The sequence below is a fragment of the Ochotona curzoniae genome, unplaced genomic scaffold, assembly GCF_017591425.1.
Source record: "Ochotona curzoniae isolate NIBS_2020 unplaced genomic scaffold, NIBS_Ocur_1.0 contig_883, whole genome shotgun sequence".
In the NCBI taxonomy this organism is placed as follows: Eukaryota; Metazoa; Chordata; class Mammalia; order Lagomorpha; family Ochotonidae; genus Ochotona; species Ochotona curzoniae.
Genome location: NW_024466599.1, coordinates 32,796,455 through 32,824,366, shown reverse-complemented (window position 1 = coordinate 32,824,366; position 27,912 = coordinate 32,796,455). Strand labels below are relative to the sequence as shown.

Genomic DNA, 27,912 nt, shown 5'->3' with positions numbered 1-27,912 from the left:
AAAATGACAGTGATTCTGTTAGTGCATCATATGGGCAACTGGAAAGTCCCACATTTCTACCCCAAACGGCTACAACTTAAGACTCAGCTCCATGAAATTCACCAACATCAAATGCTAGGTGAATCAGGAATGAGGCCAGAGCCTGCCTACGGTGTTCCTACTGCAGTCCTGGGAAGTGTGAGGCACAGCCCACGATTAGCAGCAAAGAATAGCTTTGTTCCACAGGAGACACTTGATAAACATCCAAATGTATTTTTAATTAATATGACTGGACAGAGTACGCACAATAGGCAGAGGCAAAGGACATGGTTAAACCTTGCACAGCACAGTTCCTATAACAGTCATCCAACCCAAAATGTCAATGGTATCACAGTTCTAGAAATCCTGTGTGATAAAGACACAACTTGTGACACCCACATGCCATACAGTGCCTGGGTTCTGGGCCCAGCTCTACTCTCTATTCCATCTTCCTGCTAATGCATACCCTTGGTGGCAGCAGCTGTTGACAGCTCAAGTGCTTGAGCCACTGCCATCCATGCAGGAAATCCAGATTGAATTCCCAGCTCTCAACTTTAGCTTGTCCCAGTGTCGCCTGTTCCACACATTTGGAGAGTGAACTAGCTGATGGAAAGTCTGTTCATCTACTGTATCTATATCTCTCTGCCTTTCAAATTAAACAAAAATTAAACAAAAACATAAAGCCCTTATGTGATCGATTTAACAGATAAGAAAACCATGCCCAAAGTTCAATGCAAAGACTATCCTAAAGAAACCCATGTGTGTTGAACTGCACAAACAGCTACCAGGGGAACAAGAGAAGTATTAAAAACCACCCTTGTTCTTAAGGTGTTTACAACCTCATAGGGAAGTTAAAAACAGAGAACCACACTGAAGCAAGGTTAACGATGAGGGGCAGAAAACAACTGATGAAATATCTCAAGAGCTTGAAATTGGTGCTAAGAGAGAAAAAGGCATTCAAGCTACAAGAAACAACCTACACACCGCTGGCAATATGTGGGGCTCCTGCATCATGCTGGGACTGCCACTGACACTGTAGGCTGCCTGCACAAGTGTTCTGCAAAACCCCACCTTTTTTTTTCAGATGATGGAGGCAGAGCCAGCACTGCTCTGGGCGGGACGCTAGCCCTCTTTCCTCTCTGACTTCCTCCCTCCCCATTGCAAGCCCAGTGGAATCCAATTCTACAGAACCAGGCTGTTGAAAGCCTTGTTTTCTCCAATTGTAGAAAACTCACAGACCAGCTCTGGCAACTAGAAGTTGAGGCATCTGTGCAGCATCCGAACTATCTCTACAGAAACTGTGTCCTCTCTGACCAAGATCCTGGATGACTAAGTACCCCTGCTAGCTTTCCCTGCCTCCAGCTGTCAACACGGAACATTCATAAATTCACAAGCTTTTGTCCACACCCCCACCCCCAGAAAACTGCGGACTTTTAAAAAGGATGTATTTATTTTCATTGGAAAGCCAGATATATAGAGAGGAAGAGAGACAGAGAAGCTTTTCTATCTGATGATTCACTCCGCAAGTGGTCTCAATGGTCAGAGCTGAGCCAAGCTGAAGCCCAGGAGCCAGGAGCTCTTCCAGGTCTCCCATGTGGGCATAGGGTCCCAAGGCTTTGGGTCATCCTGGACTGCCTTCTCAGGCCACAAGCAGGGAGCTTGTGGGAATGGAAGCGGAGCTGCTGGGATTAGAACATGTGTCCATATTGGATCCTGGTGCATGCAAGGCAAGGACTTTAGCCACTAAGCAATTGCACTGGGCACCCTGTGGATATCTTAAAAGCAGGGATCGTCATCCTCTCAGGTCCTTTTCCCTTGTCCCCAGCAAAGAACAGACAGACACACATTTAACAACTAACACTTGTGAAGAGTCAGTCTGGTGGACACAGCCTCCTTCAAGGCCAAGGTTAGTTACAACCTCTTCTTTGGAAGGACTCTTCTTTGGGATGCTTGCCCTGCTCCCATATTTCCAGAGCATACAAGATAAGTCATACCCATGGCATCTACTCAGCTGTACATACCATACTGTCCACGATTCTCATTCTCCTACTATACAAACCACATTTAAATCTGGACTCTTGGCTCACTTTTTACAAGCCAGGAAGCATTCAACACAGATTTGTGGAGGTGGGAGAAGGTGTCATGTGCAGAACTTTCAGAAACTATTCCGGGATCACTCACCCCTCCAAGTGCAGCTTGGTCCCCCAAGAAGAAAGGCAAGCAAGTGATCCATGCTAAAATAGCACTACAAACTAGCAGGGAGGAAGAGGATGATGAGGGAGTGCCATTATAAGCATCACACACTCCTTAGATGGCAAAGACACTTCCAGGAGGACCAAAGCTCTCCAGCCCCTTCCAGCATCTCCCTCAACATATGACCCCACTTCTAGAGCCACTAATGAGTGAGCGCCACTTCATGTCTAGACTCAGCCTTTAAGGGCCGGGCACATAAGGTTTCCCTCAAAAGGCATCTTTGGTGCCTCCCAGGGAAGGCCACTGGAAGATACGCAGGGTCTCCATCAGCACTCAGGAGATGGGGTACAGGGATCAGACCTGCATTGCTCCCCAGGACCCCAGAGGAGCCTCTCCCCTCACCCCCCCCCCAAGTTTGGGAATCTTAAGTTTGGAAAACAGACAGGAACCAAGTAACAAGTGGCTCACTCCATGACATGACTCTCCTTATCCCTTCTGCCTCTAGAGTCCATGATTTTAAATTTCTGGATTTAAAAAAAAAATGCTCTCCAGAGCTTTCCACTCTAGGACTGGCCCACACCACAAGTCTGACCCAGCCCTGCAAGCAATTAAAAGCAGGAAAGCCAAGAGTTGGCTCTACTGAACAGAGCCAAACCAGAATCCCATCCCTGCCAAAGTTCAAAACTATCAGGGGCCCTCTTGCCCCCAAAGCATGGAATTTAAATCACGTATGCCTTTTAGAGATTAGATCATCCCTACAAAACCCCGCTGGCAAAATGAAACGCTTCCTCATAGCCTCCAAGTCAAAGATTTCCCACGACTGCGGACTTCACTGGCCGAGTACAATGCTATCTGTGAAAAGCAGGAGGAAGACAGCAAGGGAATGAGCCAGGCAGCGAGGCCTATCCAAGCCAGGCAGCAAGCCTATCTCTGCAGCAGGGGAGCGAGAGCTTGGGGCTGGGCGGACAGGTCATCGACGATAAAATGTATTAGGATATTAACATTCAAGATAGCAATCAGAAACCATTTGAGCACCCACTGCTGTCTCAGAACCGGGCAACTGCATTTCCCAGAGAAACACAGAAATTAAGCTGTTAAACACGCCCAGAGCAACAAAGAGCTTTGCAGCCTGCCTGGGCAGATCGCCGCAGAGCTCTGGCTGGGTGCCTGCCAGCCAAGACAGGAGGCTCTGTGAATCCAGCAAAGGTAGTGGGATTTCAATGTCGCAGACGGCTGTACATAAAGGGTTCCGGGGGGTGGGGGACATGGAACTACTTCACGGCCAAATGAGTTGAATCACAAATTCTGCTTATGACTCCACTCGGTAGTGTGGGTACCGAGCTGTGCATAACCCTGCGGGCTGTCAGTGAGCATCAGCCCCAGGCAGCTGGCAAAACTAAAAGGGTGGGCTTGCTGTCTCAGCTGCCCATTCCCAGAGTTAGTTCTGTGCCCTTTCCCTTGAGCTCCACATGCCTCACAGCTGTCCCAGATGCAACCCAGTATCTCAAGTCTCCTTGGACAACAGAGCCTGACTTGACAATCTTCCCAGGTCCTCATTCTGTTTCATTGGATTGTGAGGTCCTTTCCAGCCAAGAGGCCTTTGACTAGCCCTCCACATAAGGGCAAAAGGAAACCCCAGAAGATGGGGGAAGACAAACACAGCCTTCAGTCTCAGCCTCCTCAACTGTGAAATGGGTTCAGAAAAATTGCTGAAGACACTCATGCATACCTGACCCTTAGGACACACTAAGTATTTGGGAACGTACTGGCTACATGGCCTGGAGCAAGCAACTATCTGCCAGAGCAATGCAGGTTATCAGCCTGGGAGTCATTTTGGCTGGTGTGAAGTTGATGAGATCATCTATATAAAGCGCTTACCACGGTGCCTGGCACAAAAGAATTTTTGTTGATGTTATCGATTTTCAAAATCCAAGTCTCCAATCTTCTGCTTCTTAGTCAAGTGTTCTTTCTAAAACCTTCCTTGCTCAAACAAAAAAGGCATTTTGTGCCTCAGCTGATAATAACTTGTGTTACAAGTTGTCCTAGGACATCTAACGACTTTATAGTGTTGCTGCGGACAATAAATTAAGTACCAAAGGGACAGACCTTTTGGCTAGCAGTGAAGATACGCATACCTCCTGTCAGAGTGCCCGGGTCCAATCCTCACCTCCAGCTCCTGTCCTGTCTTCCTGATAATGCAGACCCTGGGAGGTACTGGTGATGATGCAAGGGACTAGGTTCCTGCCTCACATGGGAGACCTGGATTGAGTTCCTGGCTCTCAATTTTGGACTTGGCCCAATCCAGACAACTAAGGGTATTTGGGAAAAAGAACCTGCACATGGGACCAATCTCTCTCTCTCTCTCTTTCTCTTTCTTAAATAAATAAATAGCGAACAAGAGTACTGTCCCAACTCGAAGGACACCAGGAATAAGGTAGGCTATACTGCCAGACATTAGAAGGCCTGAGACACTCAGAAGAGAAGGGAAGGGAGAAGAGTGCATTTAATATCCCTGATTCCCAGATAAAAAGAAAAGCCTGGGGTACGGCGGGCTTTCAGCAGGGGACCCCACTCAGGTCTGCCAGGTGCTCTGAATGTCTAGTTCAACACAGCACCCCCAGGGCCCCCTACTAGGTGCCTTTCCCTTCCTCCCTTTTGTCTAACTGCCCTGTTCAGGCATGATGGGCTTCCCATACAAGGCCTTTCCAAAGTATAGTATACAAGACCAGGGGCAAGGAAACTAAGTGGCCAATACATGGCATAGTACACAAGAGTAGGTACACAATTACACGCCTCCAAGATACAGACCTTGGCCCTGCCCATCCATGGCCTAGTGCTGGGCAGCCCACAGGTACCTGACAGAGTCAAACTCACAGCTTAGTCCAGTATTCCTTCCACCACACTCCATGCGCACAGGGGGAACTGTGACACCCTGGAGAGCAAATTCAGAAGAGTTCCCTGCTTCTGTGTTACTATCAGTGCCAGGGATCCACAGGCTGCTGCATGTCCTGGTTGTATGAGTGACCAGGTTAAGCGAAAGCAGGCCAGACATTCAAAGCTGCCTCCTAACCACGGGTTCAACTTTCACCTGAGACTGATGAGCAAATGTTTCCTCAGGACCGCCCACAAAGGCTGCACCTGCCCAGTTGGAGTTTCACTTCCCTTTCCAGCACTTATCAGGCAATAAGAGCTCAGAGAAAGGCAAAAGGTAGGGAGGGGGTGGGAGTGGAGAAAATGATGAATCCAGAGAGATTAAGGAGGACAAAGGGTTTGCACCACTCGTGTCCTAAATGATCTAGTGAAGCAGCAGGGGAAGCAACAGGAGAGAAGATTCAGAATTCTCTCTCCAAGCAGGTCTGCTGCCTGAGTCTCATAGCTGCTTCATGGCTGCCCAGGCTTCCCAAAAGCACACTCTGGTCCCCAAAGCCACCTGGCTCAAGCTGTAAGAGCAGGAGATACCCAGGCTGCTCCAGCATTTGGAGCACTTGCAGTATGGAGGCATGATAGCGGGCCAGGGAGGCTTCAGCAGCTGCTGGGTGTTTTTGAACAGCTAATTAAGGTAAAGGTGCTTCGTTTGAGGAGGAAGTTGTTATCTAGTCTGCTAGTAGACAGCACTGACTAGTCAGAGACAGAGGGTACACACGAGATCATATTCAGGATTATGCTGTAAGCTGGCCTACAACAGCACTTTCTCTCATCAGATCAGAGCAGAGAAAGATAACTTCTTTTTTTAATACCTCCTCTTGCAGTGCCGAGATCTGATGCAGCCTCTGGTGCCCATCTCTGTGGGGCAGTGTCCTGTGTGGTCAGTGTATGGCAGGGACTTAGTGCACATTTGGATGTTTTGGTTCAATGAATAAATGGCCTTATTTCAAGCTACTTCAATAGTGTTCTTAAAACTTCCATCAGCATGGCTCAATCATGGAGATGTTTCCTTGGGAAGTCATCAACCCACACACCAGTGTGCACAGCAGCTTCATCCCTTACAGACCCACATTGGAAATAACCCAAATGTACAGTAACCAGTAAATGAATAATCAAACCAGGCCAAATTTATAGAATAAGATGTGATTCAGCAATAAAAGTGAATGGATCACTAAACCAAGCAATAACCTGTGACTCCACTCATAGGATGTCCTAGAATGTTCTAGTGCTCTAGAACAAGCAAAACTAACAAAGCGTGACAAAGAGCAACCAGCAATCTCATAAGAGGTGAAGGGAACCAGCGGATACCAAGTGACGCTGGGGACTTTAATGAGGCGGATGAAGAGAACTCACCTTACCTAAAGGGTAGTGAGGGCAACAAAGTGTGCATTTGGTAGGACACTGAATTTTATGTCAATCACACTTCAATGGAATAGTTTCCAAGAAGAGGAAAGGAAAAAAAAAAAACTAGATCCTCCTCTCACATAAAGGCTCCTCCACACACCTCCTTTAAATAACACTTTGTCTTCCCACCCTCAGAGCAGCTCACATCTCAGATTTCAGTTTTAAAAATAAAAGCATTCATTCAGAGTTTTTCAGGAGCACATCTGTCACCCAACATAACGTACACCCACCTCCCCGTGTGGGCGACACATTCACACACCTACCCACGCGTGCAAACACACTCACAGGCACACAGCTGAGACTTCTTCCTCTGCCTTCTGAGATCAAAATACAATCGTGGCAAGAAAAACACACCCAGCATGTAGGCTCAAAAGTCTGCAGACATATTTAAATCTGCCATCGTTTAGAACAAAATCATTAGGCCCAGTGTTCTAAAACATTTCTTTAAAGAAATAGTTAATTTATTTGAAAAGAAAGAGGGGCGAGAGATTAAGAGAGATCTTACATCCTCTGGTTTACTCCCAATGGCCAGGGCTGAGCCAGGCTGATTCCCCAAGTCCAGAACTCTATGTTGGAATCTCTCACATGGTTGACAAGGGCCCAAATATTTGGTCCATCTATGCCTTCCCAGCCACATTAGCAGGAAGCTGGATTGGGAGTAGAGCAACCAGGACTTGAACTGGTGCTTATATGGGCTGCCAGGGTCTCAAGCTACAACTTAACCCTCTGCAGCACAACACCAACCCCAACAACCTTTTAATGACTGAAATACACGTAAATAGGGATAGCTCTACTCAACTGGACTACATTATATGTAAGCCCTAAGTAAAAACTAAAATCATTGGTATAAAATTATTAACAGGACATACTCAGAAGAAGAAGAAAATGCCAGACACAACATGTTAATCGTACTACACTGTCATGTGAGTAAAACAGGTGAGTGTGCACATGGGCATACGCACACATACTTGCTCCATACAAGTGATTTCTAGGAGTGTTAACAGGACATAGGAACTGCCCCAGGAGGTGGTCACTCCAAGAAGAGATCAGAAACGGGGAGAGGGCTAATTCTCTCCCAAGAACCCTTGGGAGCCACTGGAGTTGAACAATTATATCTTGAATTAACCTGCTACAAAATACAATATCTTTTTAAAAACAATTAAAAGTCCTTTTTAGTCTCCCACAATGCAGCTGGCATATGTCACCAGGCACACCTTCACGAAAGAACTCAACCCCAGCTGGCATGTTTGCTGTCTACCTGTTACCAGCAGCCAACACAGAGGCAGCCACCAACCCCTCGTGGCACTGCTATTGGCTGGGCCTATATTACAGGTATGAGCTCTTAACAGGCCACCCTTGGAGGCAGCTCAACTAAACACCTGCTTCCTCCTTTTAACAGGCCCAGAAACGGTCCCAGAGAGCCAGCCTCTTCTGATGACATAAGTGACTCAAAACAAGCTGCTCTGGGTATCTGCACACCCAATAATGGCAAACCCAATACCAAGAGTATGCCATGACTGACAAAGCCAGGATCCCACCTTTCTTTTTTTAAAATTTTTATTTATTTTTATTGGAAAGGCAGGTATACAGAGAGGAAAAGAGATAGAGGAAGATCTTCCGTCCGATGGTTCACTCCCCCAAGCAGCCGCAATGGCTGGAGCTGAGCCAATCCGAATCCAGGAGCCTCTTCTAGGTCTCCCAAACAGGTGCAGGGTCCCAAGGCTTTGGGCCATCCCCGACTGCTTTCCCAGGCCACAGGCAGGGAGCTGGATGGGAAGTGGAGCTGCGGGGATTAAAACCGGCACCCATATGGGACCCCAGTGCATCCAAGGCAAGGACTTTAACCTCTACACTATTGTGCCAGGCACACCCCCCCCCCCGACTTTTTATATGCTTTGAGGGAAATGCAGGACCAGACTGCACATCCATCTGTAAGAGGAGGTGGTGAATAGAAACTGCAAGAAATGTAGCCACCTATCAGGGTGCTCTGATGTAAAACACTGCCCCCTCCGTGCCCCCAAACTGCCTTGCCATTTCACATTATGCTTTGCAATGTCCTCTCTTGCTGAGCACATCTGGACATGTGTTTTGTTTTACATTTCCTATATCTTACACTAAGCCACTTTAATGATCAAGAGCAGACTTCAAAACTAGCCTACTGTTAGCAAAGGTGTGGCACCTGCTTCTGTTTCATCTTTCAAACTGAAAATGGTGGGAACACCTGCTTGGTAGTATTGGACAGGAGATGGTGAAGCGCATGGTTTAGTGCGTGGCACACAGCTAATTCCCTTCCTTCTATAAACTCCCCACCCAGGCTGTGAGTACCTCTGCAGCAAAGCCAAGTCCTTATTTTGAGGGTATCATAGTTCTCAATCCAGGCAGTCAGAACATCAATAGCGTCTCCCAAAGAAAGCTGAATGAGACCACATGGAACAGAATCAAGCTCAGTAAAGAACTCAGGTTTTGTGAATAAGGACGTTACTGTCATGCCAGGAATTTCCATTGCTGTGGTACTGCAACCTAGAAGAACCTTCTACCAATGTCTGCTCATTCAGGTGCTGCTTTTGACTTACTTCAACATCCAAGACACTGGAGTGGGTGCTCTGCCTACTGGCTAAGACAGCCATGTCTCCTATCAGAGTGGCTGGGTATAGTCCTAACTCTGGCTCCTAATTTCAGCTCCTTGCTAAGGTGCACCCACAGAGGCAGCAGGTGACAGCTGAAATAACTGGGTACATGTCACCCATGGGGAAAACCCAGAATGAGTTCCCAGCTCCTAGCTTTGGCCTGATTCAGTCCTGGCTGTTGCAGCCATTTGGAGCGTTGAACAAGCAGATGAGAGCTTGTTCTCTGTCTCTTAAAGTAAAGACCTGACACTTTATCACTGTTATCCACTACTCTCTCAAGAAGAGAGACTCGTCCTCGTGATAATAACAGCTTCAATAAACACCCTTGATTACTCACGCTCCATGTTTTATGTATACGAGGGAGACAAATGCTCATTCTTAACAGTTTCATGAGTGATATAAGTAAGGCTTAGAGACTTAAGTAACCTCTTCCCATTCTCACAATATGAGGATAAAGAGCAGGATTTACAGAAGGGTTCTCAACTCCAGACCCCATGCTCCTCATGCAACCCTTGACCTGGCACACTGGGAGGTTCTGTGGGAAGGACATGTATGAGATAGTCATTGATTTCACACTGGGTATGTAAGAACAGATCTGCCTGTTGGATACGGGAGTCATGAAAGTCAATACTTCCAGGCCTGGCGCAGTAGCCTAGTGGCTAAATCCTCACCTTACATGCACCAGGGTCCTACATGGGTGCTGGTTCATATTCCGGCTGCTCTACTTCCCACCTAGCTCCCTGCTGTGGACCTGGGAAAGCAGTAGAGGACAGCCCAAAGCTTTGAGACCCTGCACTCATGTTGGAAACCTGGAGGAGGTTCCTGGCTCTTGGCTTTGGATCAGCTCAGCTCCAGATGTTGCAGCTACTTGGGAAGTGAAGGAGCAGATAGAAGATCTTTCTTTCTGTCTCTCCTCTGTGCACATCTGACTTTTGATAAAAAAAAAAAATAATTACAATTTTTTTTAAAAAAAGTCCATACTTTTTCCCCTTCAACCTCTTCTCACGTGCGCGCGCGCACACACACACACACACACACACGCACACACACACACACACACACTCTCTGTCCTGGAGCCCACAGCTCAAAGCACCTCTGCAACCCTCAGCAAAAGAGCAGGGAAGCTGCACATTCCAACACCTGTGTGATCCAGGCCATTAAACTGCAGAGAAGTAGTGTCCCTTGGAGAGCACCTCTCCTGTGACACTTTGCCTATTATGTTCTATTTGCCATTACATCTCATATAGTTGCAGCCATATTCTGCCATAGAGAGGATGCCTTTATAAAAATCATAGTGCATGAAACATGGGAAGAGGACACAAATGAAAAACACTACACAATGGTAAATATTTTTTCCTTTTCTTTTGCCTAAAAACCTTACCAGAGTTTCCATCTACGTTGTTCACTTATTAAAACATAGCCAGAATGACTGTGATAAGTTCCACTTAAAGAAAGTAAAAGCTAAATGAAATAAGTAGTGCTGGGTCCACTGTACCATCACTCCCCAGAGGGAACCATCTTTAATAACTGGTATTTGAATTCTTCCGCATGTCACCAACACACCCCTAAACAAAAGTGTGTATCTTAGTGCCTGCACTGTGGCATGGCTGCTAGTTTGAAGCCCTATCGCTCCACTTCAACCCCAGCTTCCTGCTAATGCACATGGAAAGGAAGATGGCCTGAGTACTTGGGCCCCTGGGACTCAAGTGGGAAAACAGGATGGAGCTCCAGGTTCCTGGCTTCAGCAGCCCCAGCTACTTTGGCTATGAATCAGCAAATATAACATCTCTCTTTCTCTCTTTTTCTCTCTCTCTCTCTCTTTCTCTCTCTCTCTCTCTCACACACACACACAGAGTCATTATCTCCCTGCCCCTCTTCCCCTTTTCAAACAAATAAATCTCTGAAAACAATGACTGCATCTCCATTTCCTGATTTCTTATTTGGACATTCTCTTTTACCTGGTTATAGTGATAGATGAGGATTTAGTTCATTCACTATCTCTTTCCTCTATACAAAACAATTACACATCACTGTTATCAGTTCCTTTTCTAATCTTTGGTATAACTGTGACAAGAATCCATTTAAAGTGTCAGTTCCTCATGCCATCAACTGCAGACTTCACCTTGTAACTAGAAGACATCAGTGCTTCCAGCATGGCCCCATCTTCTGCTTACCCCAATGCCTCAGTCATCTGTGTCTGTGTTGTTGGATCTGTGGGGTGCACAAAACTGACCTCCCCCTGACCCTTCTCTAATCTGCTTAGTTTCATATTTTATGCATTCATTGGTTCTGAAATCAGAAAACTGATAGCATTTGCGTATCGTGATTTTGTGGGACAGGTATTTGATGTAGTGGTTGAGATATTGCTTGAAAGGCTCACTTTCCATACCCAAGTGCATGGGTTTGGGTCCCAGCTCAGCTCCCTGGTTCCAGCTTCCTGCTAATCTACACCCTTAAAGGCAGCAGGCAATGGCTCAAAATACTTGGGTCCCTGCCACCCAAGCACCCTTAGTGCTCAATTGGCACACAAATTTGTAAAGATGGTGTTGGCATTGTTTAACAAAAATCCTTTGACCTCCAAATTCCACTCTGGGAATTTTTCCAAAATTGCACATGTGCAGAAAGATTTAGCTGCAAAGAAGATCACTAAAGTGGCTTTAAAAAAAAGACCAGTAAAATTAGAAACTGATCATTCAATAACAGCAAATTATTTAAATAAATTGCTGCATATTCAAACCATACCAATGTGGAAAAACAACATAGAATTATATTAGTAGCATGGAAAACATTAACAACATGGTATTAAACAGAAAAATAACATTAAGAAGGAATATAAACTATCATCTAATTTTGCAGAAACAAAATGCACATGAGGTAGGTGCATGCACAAACGAAAAACAATGGAATACAGTGGGGTTTCTTTGTCTTTTCACAGATCTATAACTTCTAAACTTTCTGCTTGTTACTTCCTACTGCAACTCTTGCATGAGAAATCAACAAGTCTGGTGTTGCCTTAGGAACACCACGCAGCTCAATACCCTCATTTATAGAGAAGGCACCTGAGGCACAACGAGGTTAAGCAGCCCATTGGGTACCCCAGCAGACGGCCCAGAGCTAACAAAAGAAAAAGGAGAAAATCATCCTGATTTCCAGTTCTTTAAGGCATAAACTAAATATGTGAAAAATTATTTCAAATTTGCATAGGTCTTTAACAGTGTAATTTTCTGGTCAAATGGTAATAGCACTGTTCAACCCTGGTCACCAATTATGAGGGATGAATAGCTGGTTATATTCCTCTCATGTTTAAGGAAAAGCTTTAAAGGCCCAACAGGTTTTTTAGTGTAGTTTAAAAAGCCCTTATTTGATCAAATTTGCTTCTCTTTATGATTTCATTCCTTCATTCTTGCATAATACAGACCACATATTATATTTTATACAAAGATATTTTAAAACTGCCTCTCATGTGTAAAAACTATCCCAACAGCATATTCCTAGAGCAGGATTTGTGAAACACACTATGACACAATGCCCATCTCCTGTCTATACATTGTCACCATCTTTGTTCCTAAAAGGTAACCTTGAGAATACATTCTCCAATCTGTTTTCTTTTAATAGTGAAAGGAGGTAAAGAGTGAACACGTCTCAAAATGCACACGTCATCTGGAATTTAATAGGGATGTCAAACGTTAAATGGCATTTAACCCTCAAATTGAATATTCATCAGTTGACAATGCCACTTTTCCCTAACCTTTGATCCTTCCCACCCTGATCAACTACATAAACACATCAAAACTAAAATTGAATGAAAACATCAAGTTTTTGAAACTAAGATTATATATCTCTAAACAGCGAAGTTGTTGTCAATGAGAAGTGTGCTATAATTGACTGTTTTCTGAGATACAATCATCCTTAACGTATAATCTACTGAGTGTGTCTGAATAGTCAACTGGCTTTTTCTCCATAACTAAATGATCATGTTGGGTTTTAGGTACAAATTACATATGAAAGTAGGAACTACCTGCTCTCTGGGCAACTCTCCTTGTATGTTCTGAGCCTGTTTCCTCTGTCAATATGAATTTCAAGCCTTTAAAAATGAACAAGCTAATGCAACTAGACATACAAATTAGACACCCATGTGCTGAAGCCCACACCAACATCTTGATTAGAGCAGACGACACTTCCTGACGTGCACAGAAGGGGGTTCTGAAAATGGCCCCAAACCTGCACATCTCAACAGTTCCTTCCAATGAGGCCTTCTACGCTGAAGCTCAGATTTCCACTTGGAACTCTAGGCAAGGTTAGGTAAGAGTTACTTACGTGATGTGTTACAGACCGCATGAAAAGAGGTTCAATGAATGCACATCCAGTGTGTGAGGACAATTTAGGACCATTTACAATCATTAATTAATTAAAGGAGCATGGGCAAGGTTTGAAATAATTGAGGAAATAAATCACCACCTCCTCCTCAAGCATAAAGCAAGCTCTCAGTCTTTCAAGACATCAAAGGAAAACAAAGGTTAAAAGCAATCAAGTCTACCCATAAAAGAGTCAAGATTTCACTTAATGCCCAGAGTGGATGTAACAACAACACAGCTTTCTGTTAATAGATCTTTTCCACTACATGGACCCTTCTGTTGGTTTTCATTTTCATAATAGAGCATTTCATGTGTTATTTGCAAAAAAATCAGGTATAAAGTTGGGGTTTGGAGATTGTGGTAATCTAAAGTCATCTAGGAAAGCCTTGTAGGTACCCTAAGGAACCAACTTGATGAATATCTGGTGCCAGAGAGAGGATGGAGTGTGAAGGCTCAGGGGTTGGGGAGTACTTTGACTTCACATTGAGTTGACAAAGATTGGCAGGACTGCAGTAGGTGAGGGGAGCAGCTCTAAATGAGGTTGGGGATGGAGTACTGCAGATGTTCTAGCACTAGCCCTAAGTAAAGTAGGTCCAGAATATAGCATGAATCAAACAGTGACAATATGTCATTCCCACCTGTGGCTGCTGTGTGCAAAACATTAGTAAGGGAGCAGGGAGATCACTAAGAGGGCTGTTACAGTAATCCAGGCAATGGGTGAGATGGCTAGGAAGGGCTGTATTGGCAATCCAGCTTCTGGAAATATTTTGAAGGTAAATCCATTTGCTGAGGAATTACGTGTGAAATGCTGAGAGGAATCAAAGGCGGTATTGAGATTTCTGGGCACAAGAATGTGGATGCAAGGAGCATGGGTGGACTGGGCCCCAGGGGCAGTGTTTGCTCATGCTAAGTTGCAAAGACTTAATAGACAGCTGGAGGTCACCGGTTACCTGAAATTGAAATTAAGGGAAAAACCCTAATCATTTGGGAGTCAGTAACAGACAGAGGGTGCAGATTCACAATCCAAAGCTCTAAAAACCAGACTTTTTTTAATTCAAAATTTGATCCAAACTGACACAAGAATATTTATTGTCTACATTTACTACGCTTCATGTGAGTATCTGAATATTTGTGACATGATACTTCGTTTGATCATACAAGGCTATCCCAGAATCAATTGAGGGACGTTACATCATGCACAGATTATTTATCATATGACCTTCTAAACTTCAACACATTCTGGGTTTCAAAATAAAGTTAGAAGCAGGGGTCTCAGAGAAGGGATGTGTGGATTTGTACTTTGAGCCTGGAAATGAGAGGAACAAGGCCTCCAACACACAGAGATGAGGAAGATGAGGGCAGACCTACCCGAGTGCCTACAAAGACCAACACCTGACTACTCTGACTTCACCCTTTCTTCACTCCAAACCACCAACTAACATACTCATCACAGAGGCACAGCTCACAAGAGCCTTCTGGGGTTAAGCTTTCTCCATGTCTTCAAAAGAAATGACACAAGAAATTACTCTCCTCCTCACACCGATTTTTTTTTACATCCCGTCATAACACTGATGCCATGCACCACTGAACTCACTCTCTGTGGCTTTTGTAAGATGGGCTTTGCATGATGAGAAAAAAAAATCCCCAAAAAACTAAACTGATGCCTGAAGTTCACATCAGGACTTTGCTGGGTAGCTTGTTTGCTGATGATGAATTAGCATTTAAGGGTCCCAGTCCTGACCACTAAATATCTCCAGCCAAGAATTCCATCAGGACGCAGTATGGGAGGAGCACGGGACACCTTAAGTCCCAGGCCTCTTGCAGGAAAACACTGGTGCAAGAAAATAGCACCCAAATCCTCCAGCCAAGATGTCCACACATGCCACAGGACCCAGAGGAAGGGCCAGACGCTTTAGAGCCAATTCCAGACCAAGAGGACACTGTCCAGCTGCTGTTAGAGGAGCTGTGATTCCCACAGCCATTCCTGAGAAACAAAAGTGTTTCAGAACTGACAGATTTCCTGAAGGTAAGTGGCTTTGTAGAGAGTGGAAAACAAAAATGAAAAGATCACCCGACTGCTCCAACCATCCAGTCCACCAAATGCAGCCATGTTTTGCTGTCTTTTCCAGCTCCCACTGCCCAACCTCCTTCAACCCACCAGCACTGTAGGCCATATCCACATCTACAGATCTCTCTCCCCACATCCAGGAGCCTCTTCATTCACCAACAGACAAGCAACACATAGCAAATCTGAGAATCCATCCAGATGGAGGGGGTGTAATCGGTAAATATCAACTTGGGTCCCTGGGTCCTAATGGTCAGGACTGTTAGGGTGGTAGACACAGTGAAGGGTGAGAGTGGGAGGGATTATGGTGCTCCATTTATGTATATGTTTGAACCTTTTCATAACAAAATAATCAGAAAAGAGGAAGGAAGAGAACTTAAATATGCCACTGATGCCAAGCTTGTAAGTTTTCTCAACGGACTGGGGTTTTCTTAAAGCTTTCCCTGGGGGCATGGGGTTCTTGTCACCAATCCTACCCCTCTAGGTACACGGGGGTGCCAAGAGGAACAGGAATAAACTCAAGCCACAGCCATCTGTTCTGAAAAGAGCCCCTCTAAGGAGACTCCTATGCAGATCCAGCTGCCAGTGGCTGCTTTAACATTGTGTTCAGGATTCACAGCAACAAATACCTTGGACAAAAGAATCTGTTTGCAGCATCCTTGACCACCTTCACAAAGACTTTTTCCCTGCTTTCAAAGCAAGTTTACCTCAGATGAATGTGTCAGGACTGACAGTTCCAATTGTGTTCGGGACAGAACTGTACCGTTAAAACCTGCAAATGATCCCAGATTCTCTGTGAGTGCCTCAAGAAGACCTCACCACCACCAAGTCTGTTAAACTTCCACTAGGCTTGGCCAGGAGTGCAGAGTCAGCACCGTGGAGGCTGTGGCAGCACCCAGGGTGTGGAATGGGTATGACAGTCTCCCAACAGGGCCAAGAAAAGCAGGCAGCAGACCCAGATGTAATGTCCTTGCCCATTCCAGGAGCTGTGACCCAGGGCAGGCCTCTATTTATGCCCAGGGATGCTTCCCATCTGTACCAGAACCAATCACAAGCATTTCTGATGCTGCTGTGACACAGGCAGACAGAAGCTGCACTCCTGGATAGGCTGCAGACAGCACTGAAATAAACCAGCTGGGTGCTGCCACCTCACCTACTAACGGCTTCCTTCCTGTCTTTCTCTTCTGGCAGACTGTTGTGAATGCCTGTCCTGGTACTCAGGTGGTCAATGATAAGAATGACTAACAGTTACATCTTCTCGAAAACCGTGATTCTCTCGCATTCTTTAATTCCTTAACTACAAGTGAATGGCAGGTTTCCTGATATCCTGGCATCCAATGGTCTCAGAAGCTTGTCTGAGAAAGCAAGATCAACAGCTCAGCTCTTTGGTGTGAAAAGTTTTCCTACCAATTCTTGTCTCTTTTCATCCAGAAACAGCAGAGGATCAAAGTCACTGAGAAACGTCAGGGCCCTGATGCGCTGACTGAAGCAGCTGGCTTAAGAATTCCAGCCCTGGTAGTCAACTGCAGTCCTGAGAACCCTTGTAGAGTCTGCTTCATTCATGTCAAAGTTACTGAGGACACAAGCCTGGGCTCTCTGGGGACAAGGCCTCACTTTTCTTTGTCTCCCCTGGTACAATACAAAGTCAACTAGGTTGAGGGAGGAGGGTGGCTAACATCTGAAGTACCTAGAAGTGAATAGCAGAACTGAGTAAGAAGACTAAATAGGTAATCCCTTATCTACATTTACAGGTTGTTTTTGGCCGTTGGGTATTAATCACAGAACCTTTCTTGGAGACAAAGGTCATTATCCTTGTGAGTTTGTTTTTTGTCTAAGGGAATTGTCAACAAAAAGGTAAGAAGCAACTCTCCTCACACAGGGAGAATATTAGAAAGCACTCCTAGCCCTTGACTATGCCACTCATCCAGGGAGGAACACAGCCTTGGACTTCTTGCTCCACCTATCCCCAAGTGCACAGAAAACCACCTACATTGCCAAGGCATCCTAACCACTGCCCAGTGACATGCCACCGCATGCAAACCAGGCCAAAGGAATAAACCCCAGAGAGGTGAGAGCTGCTGGTAGTTCCGTCACTTGCACCTCAAACAGCTCACATTCATCCACAGACAACACTACCCCTGAGGCAGGAATTAGCGTACCCAGAATCTGACCTCATCTGCTGGGGCTGCCGTGGGTGGCAATCCAGGCTGCTTTCCAGCTGTTTCCAAGGGCCCTTAGCAGCACTCTCCAGGAGTGACTCAAGTTTCATCCTCTGTCGATCAGCTGTTCTTAAAATGCCAGGGGCATTCCCCAAGCTGCAAAATCACTTCTCTCCCTTCTGAAGAGGACAAGAATTTTGTGCTTCCCTGCCGCCTTATACATACTTACTTTATAGCCACAATAACTGATTTAGCCAATCTTTTCTGAAGAGATATATTCAGAGAACTCAGAAGAGAAAGACAATAAAAGAGATGACTGGACAAATGTCAGAACATTCTGCAGTTTGTTCTCATCTGAGCTACTACCATATCTTCCTGTACTCTGCACCCTGGTTCTAATTGGTCACTAATGTTCCCTCCAGTTCCTCTTCACAGGCTGTTGTGCTGCCTTTGGTTCCATTCTTACTTCTGGTAGCAAGCCTCACAGCCTCTGGCCGCACAGCTCCTAGATCTTCTCTTGCTCTACCCAGCATGTAGAAACACAACTACCCATCTACAACACAGCCTTGGGCCCTAAAGCCTGCCTCCATCCACAGAATGACGCAGAGTTCCTCGACATGGCAGCCTCCACCCTCTGCACCAGACCCACATCCTGGCCAGATTGTTTCAGTCTCAGGCTGTCCAGGACTCAGTATTCCCATGATGCTGGTCGGCCTCATGCTGCTTCATTAGCATTCCATTCTGGGGCCCATTGGCTCAGCTCAACAGCTTAGTACCCTGATGTGGGTTATATAATGAAATAGCAAGAACTCCACCATGTTTCTATCACATTCTACTGGAATATCCTACTGCAGTTCACCATTTTGGTCCAACCCATTGAAAACATTCTCCTCTCATGTTCTCCTCCAGCCTTCACCACCTCACCTGCTCCATGGGTGTCAGACATACTGCAGGTAGTCAAGAACTCTCAACTCTCTTATAATACCAGTCCCCAGGTAGCTAAGTCCTCAGGGTCATCATCTCTCCTATAGCCCTACAACCCATGCCAAGGGCCCCTGTCCACCCAACCTCCTCCCAGCAGCAGTGGGGAGAGGGGTGGAGGAATGGACTGTTCCAACAACATCTGTGGCTTTCCACAGCCCCAGCCTATAAGGCCTTGGTGTCCTGCAGCATCTGCAATTTATAGTAGAGAAGGGCTTCAGTTTCTAAATGTTTAATATTGGATACAGCAACATTAGAAATAATACTCTAAAAATGTGGTACCCACTTGCCATCAGCCAACTAGTATATAGTATTACAAAAATGATATTGGAGTGCACTTACAGCCCACCAGATTATCATCAGGCACTGGGATAAAGCACTACAGATGGGATCTGCATACAGTGCTCTTATGGGATTGAATAAAAGCACCTCTGCCCTCCCCTTCCTCCACCACTCTGTCTCCTCTGCCTCAGGATAATAGCCCTGACCCTTGAGGCTAAGAGGCTGACTCTGTGATGTCCTGGGAAAGGTACACAGTTACCACACCTAAGCGAGTTTTCTGAAGGTGAGGACACCTCTGTGACATTTCAGCTTGTTGTCATGAGAATGGGCCCAGAAGGCCAGGTTTGTGCTTTGTTTTTGCCACTAAGGTCTACATGATCCCAGATCACTACAACTGCAGGCTCTTGCAGAAGTAGTGCAGAGTTATGCTGCACACACGCACAAAGCAGAGCATAGAGAATGACCAAGAAACTTGACAGTGAGAGAGAAACACTTCTGGTTTGAAACAGTCAATGGCTTTCTGAAAGCTTCACTGCTAAATAACAAAGAGGAAGAGTTCAACCTCTAACTCCTACTGCTATGTGCAAGTTACTTGCTGGCATTTAAGATCCTCCAAAAATCAGCCCCATCTGAAACTTCCAGCTCTCCCACCCCCTTATGCTGCAGCCACATTGCCCTCCCACGACACCAGGCCTTTCTCATTCCGCCCTTCCCTACAACAACTTGTTCTCCCACCCCCTGGAAAGTCCAAGGGAAATCAACCCCAACTTCCAGGCCAAGCTCTAACCGGAGTCTGCTTTCCCTCTTGATAGTGCTGGAACTCCACCCAGGAAGATCTACACCTATATGTCCTTGTCCATCCCAGGACTGTCCTTTCTCCCTGATCAGGAGCACATGACACATTGCTGGGACTTAAGGAGTGCAATGTATGCTGCTGTGAGTTACATAATGAAATAGCAAGAAGCACTCCAGTGCCACGCAATTTCTATCACATTCTACTGGAAAATCCCACTGTAGTTCACCCCTTTGGTATGACCCACTAGAAACATTCTCCTTCACTTTGCTGCTCATCTCATCTCAGACCCAGAAGAGCACTGTATGCAGATCCCCTCCATAGTCACCAGACCAGGGGTCCCAATCCAAGCCCCACTGGACTCATTTTTGACATCATAAAGCCACAAAGTCACCCCACATCCATGTGTTACGAAGGCAGACACAGTCCAAACTCATCCTGATGCAATGATTTCCTTGTATTGTGGCTGCCCTGTAGACCTCTCTTGATTCATCACATACCCAGAGAGCTATGTTTGAAGCTTTACAGGAAAAAGGAATTGTGAGTTGCTTTACATCCCACACTCTGCTGTGCGCACCAGGATTCCAAGCCTTCATTAGTATTCTCAGGGCTCTGAGTCAAATAGCGTTTCACAAGGCAGCTGGCCAGGCAGTGTCATCCAGAGCTGGCCTCCATCCTTTACCCTCCCACAACCCACCTGTATTTTGAATGTGCTGCCTTTCCATCAACTGGAGTCTGAATCTGGGCCCAGAAACTGGAACACCCACCTGCTTACAAACAGCAAGCTTGGCAGGGAGCAAGCTGGAAGTAGACAAACATCCCTGCATCCACCAGCGTAGAGGCATGGAAGGGCCACTCAGCTCCATGTCCACAGCTGATCACGAGCCCTCTTGTGTCCACATGACAGATCTTGACTCATAGGAGTGTAGTTTTCCACAACCATCTCCAAGGAAAGGCAGCTGGTGAGTTCTTGAGACAAGAGAAAAGGCGTCACACTAAGTGGGGCGGGGGGAGCACGGATGATGTGGGAGCCATGCTGCCTGCACTCAGGTTCTACTAAGCAGCTTATGACCATGGTGAGTCAAGCACCCCCTTCATGCCTCATCCTCCATCTGCAAACTGTAAATAGCAACAGCTCTCACCTCACAGGTGGAGAGGATCTGAGGGGTTCATCTGATGGAATAGCTCTTCTCACTCCCAGACCTGACTGTGACTGTCCCCTTCTCTTCATGTGGGAGAAAAAGGCTGCACTCTCAGCACAGAGCTTCCTGCCACAGGGGCCACCACACTCCAAACACCTTTCCTCACCGTCTCTATCTCCTCGTGCCTCCAACACATGAAACATCAAATATCCACTCCAGCACTCAAAAGCTCACACTCAATAGCTCTTCCTGGCTTTCTCTCCCAGTGAATGCCCCAGACTCTCACAAGCCTCTGGATACCCCTGGTGACCAAGTGAAGACTGTGTGTAGGTTTTGACGATTATGTATTGAAAACGGCTGTGGGGAGTGCAGAAGCAGGGGAAAGTAGAGAACCAGGCAAGAAAAGATCAAAAACGGGATTCCAGCTTCTCAGAGTGAAACTGCGGGGGTCTCTCTTGGTTCTAGCTGAACACTTGTCTGCCTGTTCAGCTCTGAGCGTATGCTGTCAGCTCCAAGACCTAGCCTGGGAAGGAGATAAGGCAGATGGAACAATCCCCAGATGAGAGAAGGGTAGAATGAGTGAACCCTGACGTGAAAGATGATCCCTTTAGATGTTCTCATAGTTTCTAAATGACTTGCCCACAGAAGTCTGCCTTTGTCAAGTAAGCATCTGTTAGAATGATTGACAACCAGCGTAGTTTATCCTTCCTCTGCTATAACTTCCGGTACAGCATTGATCTCTTAATGTTACCCTTTGATACAAATGGAAGTAAACTTTCAATTCCAGAAGATGGTGTGGGGCAGCCAGTCTAGACACCTTTTGAAGCTAGAAAGATAGATATCAACAAAATTACAAGATTGATATTTATGCTTTCCATCCAAAATATTTGGATATATTTTGATGTAACAAAAACATAACCTGTGCATGCTAAAATATTAAAAACAGAATCTAAATTTCTATGCGACAGATGACAAATGCTAACATATGGGCCAACTGGTTATGTAATATGATTGTGACATCTCTGTTGCACTGAAAGGGACAAAGTCACAGAATCACAAACTCATTATCCTCTTCTCTCTTGTCAAACTCTAAAGACCAACTGATTCACACTCCAGAGTGTGGAGCCACAGAGCCTGATCTGATGACTTCCATAGCTGGAGAAAAGGCCACTGCTAGATCATGCAGACAAGTCCCTCTCTCCAAAGGCAGGTGGACAAAATGAGCCTTACAAGGCCCAATTCCATTCTCAGCTTCTCTTGTGTACCAAGTGGCCTCAGGCCCCAGAGCCTTGCTGACCCTCAGCCTAAGCACTGTTTCAGAGTTACTGAAGGCTGTTCAGACACAATAGTTGAAAGTTGAGGCACAATACTCCATAAAGCCCTACTACACAGGGAGTGTAAAAGCCCATGAGAAGTGAGCATGTGCTATATTTAAGATTTGTCTTTATGTATTTGAAAGTCAGAGCTACATAGAAACAGGAAGAAATAGAAAAAGATCTTCCACCTACTGGTTCACTCTCTAAATAATTACATTAGTTGAGGCTGGGCCAGGCTGAAACCAGGAGCCTGGCATTTCTTCTGGGTTTCCCCTCTGGGTGGCAAGGGCCAAAGCACTTGGGCCATCTTCTGCTGTTTTCCCAGGCACAGGAACAGGGAGTTGGGTAAAAAGTGGAGCAGTTGGATTTTCAAACTAGTGCCCATATGGGATGCCAGCCTCTCAGGCAGTAGCTTAAGCTGCTACATCACAACACAGGCACCAGGCTCATGCTATTCTTATGAAGAACAGCATTGCAGTTTGCCAGGCAGAGGGTGTCAGAAAGAGGTCCCTCCCCTTGAGGCAGGATCTTCCCCAGCACACATACCTAACTACGATATCCACAGATCTCCTGTTGCTTGATGGAGGAAATGGGGCAGAATGCAGAATAAGGATATTCCAAAGACAAAAGTGTGAGACTTGAAAAATCATCACACTGAAAGTACGGTGGGAATCTACAGACCAGCAAGAAAGATTAAGTGACACAAGCAAACAAAAAGCAAACAAAAGCCAGGAGTTCCACGAGGTTTGGAACAGGGCCAGGATTAGATGGTATCAGTCTTTGTGGTCGGCCAAGAGCAAGAAGGACACCTTTGGGTATCAGGGACTGCGAGAAGTACTGCTATCCACCCACATGAGGCATCCGGGAGGATGTCCACACATCTCATCCACAAGAAAAATCATTCATCCACCTATTTTCCAGATCCACCAGCTCAGAACATCCTGATAACTTGTGGCCTCTCTGGCATCTAGGGGAAATGAGCAATCCCCAGTCGGCCTGGTCATCAGGGACAAACTACTTCTGCAATTAGAGGTGATGTGAAGCTACAAAATCCTGAGATCTGCACAAGGAGGTTTCAAAACTTCCATGGAAATTGGAATTCAAAGGTAAGTTTGGGGTAAAATATTTTTGAAATCTATGCATTACAAAAAGTTTTCAAAAAATGCAGATTAAAATATCTGTTGTGAAAAAGGCACGCATGAATTTCAAAAGATTTTTGCACCAAAGTAAACTTATCTCCTGATGCCATTTTCCTACAAATGTCTTGAAGAATCCTCATATTACACAATTGCTATAATAGAAATTTTAATTTATGTGATAAAAAGGCATAGAAACAGATAGCAAAATTCATGAACAAGGTGTATCTTTCTTGTACTCACAGACAAAGAGAAAACAGTGGAGAGTCTCATGGATACCTGGGATGTGTCTTACCAGACGGATAAAGTGGCATTAACACTCTCATCCCCTCCTTAGTGCTCCATGGCATTCACACTGTAGTACCAAGGTTGGTGTAGAATTGGTGGGGTAAATCCTGTGGCTCCCATATTTCTGATGAAAAGCTAAGACTTGAAGATAACTGACAGGAGGTCATCTAACAAGGCAATGACATGGGTAGAGCTAGAACCTGCTATTTGTTCTATTCATAGGCTAGTAGCACAAGCAGATTGTGCATGTCACTCCTCAGCAACATCCCTAGTTCTTCCTGATGAATATAATGCAGAAAGTAGTGTATTTGCTGGAATGTTTGATCAATAAAACCCTCTTCCTGTGGACAGAGTCCAGACCAGGGCTGAAGACATCTGGTTCTCTACAATTGCCTGAGGGATTCAGATTAGGCTATCTACTCACTGAAGCCACTGGGCAGAAAAAACTTATGCCTTTGTGCTAATGCAGGGGGCTCTGGGACAAAGTGCTGGGAGTAGGAAGATGACAAGAAGACAACCGAGCAGAAAACAAAAACAGGAGGATGAAAGCCAGGGTCAAGGGAGAGAGGATACCTGCAGCCTGGGAAGGCACTGTTCAACTAACCTGCCACCACAGCTCAAGCAACACACCTTCTTTCGGCTCTCCAATCAACAGTTTGCGAATAACATTTCTTGATAAACACTATTTTAAGAACTTCTATTATTGACCCTCAATTATAAAAGAGAGACCCAGGAAGGGGGGGGGGGAACTGGTATATCAAATTTCCTGCATAATCTTCTTATGAGATTAGCGCCTTCTTAGCTAGTAATGAGGTTCTGGCTTCAGGACTAAATTATATCACAGCTTGATTTTCCGACCAGGAGGATGCCTGGTTACATGAAACAGGGCAGGAATAGGAACCTCTGACCTTCCGTCCGGAACCATTTCAAGCCAAGAGCATTCAGCTTTACGCCCTGTCTTGTTGGTTCAGTTTTGGAGGAGTCAAAAGCCTGGAATGTAGCATGGAATCCCAAGACTACTTCTCGGATCTTTTCTCATCAAAGCCCACAAGGCCAACTGCAGCATGTGGCTAAGGTACTAGGAAAAGCACCACCCTCTTCTCTCTCCAGAGGGAGAGGAAAAAAAAAAACAACACTCTACAAGACACTGTCCAGGGCCAGGACATTTCAGCAACTCTGCCACACTCAACATTCTTGGCGCCAAGTTACCTCCTGAACGCGCCCAAGGTCTGAAAGAATCAAGATGCTTGGCTCCCACCTCCAGGCAGCTCAGAGCCCAGGAGAACTGGGACTCCTCATTTCCTTCCAAACCCCCTGGTGAAGAGAAATTAATCATCCCTCCTCTCCACACACAACCACATATTTTGTCCATGAGTGTTATTTGCTTTCCTGGTTTTTGGAGGGAAGATTCCTAAAATCCCCCTGGAGAAGGAGTGGCTTTGGACCCCAGCAGCAGTGCCAGAAATGCAAGGAAGATGTGGACAGAAGCAGGGCTGCCACCAGCATCTGTCACCTTCCATGCAGGGAGCACCTCTGTCCTCCCACATCCCCCAGGGCTGTGTGGCCAAGGGACAGGGGCAGTCCATGACTCAGGTCTGCAGTTCCCCAGAGCAAGGGTGCTTCATCATTCCTCATGGGCTTAACAGGGTCAAGTCCATCCAGGCTGCCATTACCAAGCCCCAGCTGTGGCTTCAAGTCTCGTCAACCTGTCACACTTGGGTCCCTGTCACAGCAAGCCCCATCATAATATCTGGGGTGAGGGGGAGCTCTGGGAGATGCTATGTCACTCCTGGAAATCCACTTGCCCAGAATCCTTCCTTTTCTCAATCCAATGCCCTCTGAGGACCTTGTCTGCTGATCCTGCCTACTCTGTGGCCCAGTTCCCTGATGACCATCAATGGACGTGATTCGTATTGGCCACACACTGACCATATGCAGCTTTGAGTTTACTGTGTGTGCTCTCAGGGGTTTGGATTTTACATACATTCAGCTCATGTGGTTGTGTCTTTGCCCTAACAGAAGAGACCTGATGCAGACATTCCACGACAGGTGCTCCATGAACCTTGAGGGGCTCCCCACACACCTGCGGAAGAGAATCTGCATAGGCTAAGATGTAGACTCTGCTCTCCCCACACTCCCCGCCCTCCCATTCCCCCCGCCCCAACCACTGCATGGTGTGGTCTCCATGAAGGGGAATCTGAAGTCCTGAGACCTGGATCTGGCTTGGTGAGGATCTCTGGTAGAACCCCTAGCATCTTATGAAACAACAAGGTTGGCTCCTACAGATTCCTAGGCACAGGGTGGGAAAGCAGGGGAAAGAAAACACCACTGCCTCTTTCTCCTCTCCTGCCTGCACCTGCCTCACACCAGATGGACATCAAGGAAACACCAACACCATCTGCTTGCAGCCTTTGAGCTGGGTGTGCCTCCGGTGGCTAATGGGGTCACTTAAAAGCCCTTCTTGCAATAATGAATGGCAGTCCACATAGTTCTGGATGCAAGAAAGCCAGCAGCCCAGCTCAGACCCTGGGAAGCAGCCATCCTCCTGAATCCAGCTTAGTAAGTGCTTTGGGAAGGTGAGAAGGCTCCAGTGATGGAGATTAGGACCCAGGATGAGATAATGCAGGATTTCCTGGAATGACACCAATAACCGAAACCAGAATGCTGGCAGGGCTGGGAAACCCCAGAAACAGAATTCTCAATAGCTTTTTTTTTTTTCAATTTTTGTTCTTTGTGTTCCTGCAAAATCAAGTAGAAAATTCTCCTTAAAGTACTCATTAACCTGCCAGGGCTTAATAACTTTAATATGTCCACCCCAAACTGCAGTGTTCTCTCAGGATGCTATCATGTTTGTTAGTTTCCATAACTGGATGGCAAGTTATGCAAGAGCAGAGAACAATCATGCTGACCAGTCCACTTCTCCTCCCGCCAGAACCACTGCTGGGCTTCCACCTCTCCACACTCTGGGCTCTGCTCTGACTGCTTCAAACATTGATAGCATATTTAACTTCTAAAACCCACTGAGGCACATAATATTATTATCAATTCAGAGCATTTACTATGTGTCGGTAATGCATTCAGCCCTCATAAGAAGCCCCTGGTGCACTCATTGTATAGAAGACATTGAAGCTCCAAGAGGCTAAGTCACCTGCCTAAGGCCATGCAGGAGAAGGGCTCAATCTTAACCATGACATTCTGTTGCCTTCTGCATTGTCCCAAAACAGGGCTCAGCATACACACCTGCTCTGCAAGTGTTGATCCTTCAGATAGATAGTGGCTTGACGACGGACTTGCCAGGTTCCTTCTTTCAAGTGAGCTTTCTGCCACCTAGGAGAGGACTTCCTATACCAGATCAATGGATTCTCTCCTGGTGGGTGCCTTTGACCAACACTTTCCATTTGTCATAATTGCTAATGCATTACCTCCACTAAAACTAAAATCCTGAAAATGCCCCTGGAAGGTGAGTGGAACAGGTGTCATTAAACTCACCTCACAGATGCAAGGAGCTAGAATGGCTCCCCAAAGTCACACTGCTGGTCAGGTTGACGCCACTTCCCATGCTGCCTAATTCCCAGATCACTCTTCTTTCCCCTTAAAGAAAAAATGACTGTAAATTTTGCCAAGAGATTTTTCTGTAGTGGCGTCTCTTAGACAAAAATGAATGAATGCATGAATAAATAAGCAGGATTGAGGTGTCTGCAAAAATCTGAACATGCCTGCAGGTACTACCATGATTTTAAAATTTATATAAAATACCTTGACATTTATTAAGGTCTTATAACATTCAATCTAAGTGGTTTAAAACTCAATAGTCACAGATATAATATATATATTAAATATTATATATTATATCTCTATCTTATCTCTATATCTACATCTGTATCTATATCTATATACAGGGAAGACTCACTACCATGGACTTCTCTTTCAGGGCTCCTGCATTCTCTCCAAGCCTGCCACCTCTCCCCATGAGTGGACAACCTATTCCAACAATTCAGAAACCTCGCCCTTCTCAGCCTCAGACCAGTTCCAATTTTCTTTCCAGCCACTCAGAGGTAGTGATTCTTATATCATCCTAGATTTTTTAAGACAGTGCAGAATCACAGCACAAATTCAAAACAACCCAAAGAGTTCGCAACATGAAGCCAATCTTTTCATCCCCTTTTCTCTGGTCTCCACAAACTTAGAGACTGACTTTCCTTTTGGAAAGAATCTAAGTACTCACAAG

General features: G+C 45.8%; 1 protein-coding gene across 1 annotated transcript in view; it reads right to left on the bottom strand.

Annotated features, from left to right (window-relative positions):
- The window catches only part of PRKCE (protein kinase C epsilon), a 473,728-nt gene that overhangs the window by 298,463 nt on the left and 147,353 nt on the right, over positions 1-27,912 (bottom strand). The gene's annotated exons all lie outside the window — the stretch shown is intronic.